Source organism: Diaphorina citri, unplaced genomic scaffold (genome assembly GCF_000475195.1).
Source record: "Diaphorina citri unplaced genomic scaffold, Diaci psyllid genome assembly version 1.1 scaffold2875, whole genome shotgun sequence".
NCBI lineage: Eukaryota > Metazoa > Arthropoda > Insecta > Hemiptera > Psyllidae > Diaphorina > Diaphorina citri.
In genome coordinates this window covers 8,021-10,338 of record NW_007380288.1, presented here as the reverse complement: position 1 = coordinate 10,338, position 2,318 = coordinate 8,021, and the positions used below count along the sequence as shown (strand labels likewise).

Here is a 2,318-nt window from a genome sequence, read left to right as displayed (position 1 = left end):
TTTTTTTTTTTTCATCAGCCTAGTTAGCTTGGTTGGTAACGAGTCTGCTTTTTAAGCGCTAGGCCGCGGGTTCGATTCCCGTTCAAGGCGGATTTTATGCTGAAGGACAAGTTTAGGGGAGTCATGGGTATTATCATGAACATTTCTACTAACTCTCCTCTTTGGTTTGGTGTTTTTTTTTTCCAGGGGTCTGATAGAGGGAACTGTAACTGCTAAGGGAAATACAGGATGGGATAAAGCCAGCCATTCCGATAAGATAAAATACGTCCCGAGCGGGAATCGAACCCGCGTCCTATTAAAGCAACCCACGACTGTTTGAACTTTAACATTAGAACCGTATCCTATACATACCTACCTAAAAATTGCATTTTAAACCTTTTTCATAAATTTTAATTATAAGATTATGAAATAGGTAATTTTTAACTATAAAATTATGAAAAAAGTAATTATGGCTATTCATAAAACATTTTTAAATGATAAAATTATGTAAAAAAAATGACCTCTCTGGGATTCGAACCCCCACCCATCACACTTATCATCACAGTAGAGGAGTAAAAATACTCACACCAAACCGCTCAGTCACTAAGACTTTTATTTCCTAGGCGCACAAAACTTTTTTTTTTTTTTTTTTTTTTTTTTTTTTTTTTTTTTTTCACTAAAGAGAAAAGGGAATAGAGATCTGACTGGTGGTAATATTCAGAGACAAGCAAGTAATGAAGACCTACTTAGGTTTTTGAACTTTCACATTTTGTTATAAACCAATAGCAATCTCCTCTATGTTCAATGGACCTCTTATGTACCTAAGTCCAAGATTCCCAAGATTTTAATTGTTTCAGCATTTCAATAGATGTTATTGTTGAAAATTAGGAGTGTGTGAAAAACTCTGTGGTTAAAGATGAATCATAACTGAAATCATTTGAACTTATCAAAAATACCGATTATACCGACAGGTATAAATGTATAAAATTAAAGACTGCGGATATGCAACAGGCAATTTTTCATTTCAAGAATATATAGGGTCATTCTATAGGTAGGTAGTAAAGCTTGATGTGATAATTTGTTGTATTCTATTTATGTACAGAATCTTACCTCAAAGTAATAAAATTAACACATAGGTAAAAGAACTAGGTATTTAACTAAAACAAAAACCAAAAATACGTCATTATTAATAATTAATGGAGTTAAATAATTGATAAATATTAAATAATAATTAAGGTACCTATTACCTATCATACAAAAAGACAAAAACAGCGTTGCGTTGTTGTTTCTCTAAACAGCGCTGCCAGATGGCCAGATCGTGGCGCTGTCGCACAGCAGTGTTGCCACCAAGCCTATGGTACGGTATACGAGGTCAGTAGGTACGGTAATAAATTTTGTACGGTAATCCCATTAGATTAGACAGCGATTCACATCCGGGGGTAGGTATATGTACGTGCAAAAAAAATTGTTTAAAGAATAACAAAACCAAATTTTGACAGCTTATCAGTGCAGTACAGTCCAAAAGGTACTGAAATTTGACTTTGACCTTCAAGGTAGGTACTGATGAAGTACCCATGTTTTTTTTTTTTTTTTTTTAAGGGAGGGGGATACAATTTAGGTTAATAGGTAGTACAGTAAGTTTTGGAAAAGTTAATAGGTTACGCATGTTTACATAGGTACTTTGTAACAAACCTCTTTCCAAACCCCTTTTTTTTTATACGGTTTAAAACACAATAGGATAGGTAAGGAGGTTACTTACTTCTTTGGGTACAAAATATCAAAAATTACTCTCGATCTATAGAAGCCTAAACACACCGGGACGTTCATGTTCATCGACTTTATTATTTTTACGATTGAATGATGAACAAAGACAAACAGTCTTCGTGAACTATGTCTTGACGAAGACTTTACGGACAAGATAACTAGTTTATATCTTTCAGTAAAAGAGATTCACTAGATTAAGTGTTAAAGTTGACAAGGAGTTAAAGTGTTCTTTACTTCTTTAACGGATAGTAAAGTCAAGTTCTACAAGTTTAAGTTTTTAGTTTAGAAGTTTTAAAAGTTTAAGTTAAAGTTTCTTGGCTAAACTATAACTATAAAATTAAAACTTTTAACTCTTAAACTTATAAAGCTTCGTTACAACGGTCCTGACCAAATTTAGTCGGCCAAGAGTTTGGAAAAAAAAAAAGCCGGCGTGTAGGGAACCCTGCCATGAACTCAAATTAGAGGTGTTTAGGGGGTGGGTAGTACTCATCCATGGCCTATAGGTATGGATCTAACTACACATGATGACTGAAGGATTTGTGTGGAGATGAATAACATGATGGCATAATTGGATA

General features: G+C 33.8%; 1 protein-coding gene across 1 annotated transcript in view; it reads right to left on the bottom strand.

The window, feature by feature from the left end:
* The window catches only part of LOC103519666, a 17,498-nt gene extending 16,074 nt beyond the window's left edge, over positions 1 to 1,424 (bottom strand). The window contains exon 1 of the mRNA XM_008484755.3: positions 1,090 to 1,424. The gene's annotated coding sequence lies outside the window, so the exon portion shown is untranslated. The remainder of the gene's footprint in view (positions 1 to 1,089) is intronic.
* Between the last annotated feature and the right edge of the window lie 894 nt (positions 1,425 to 2,318).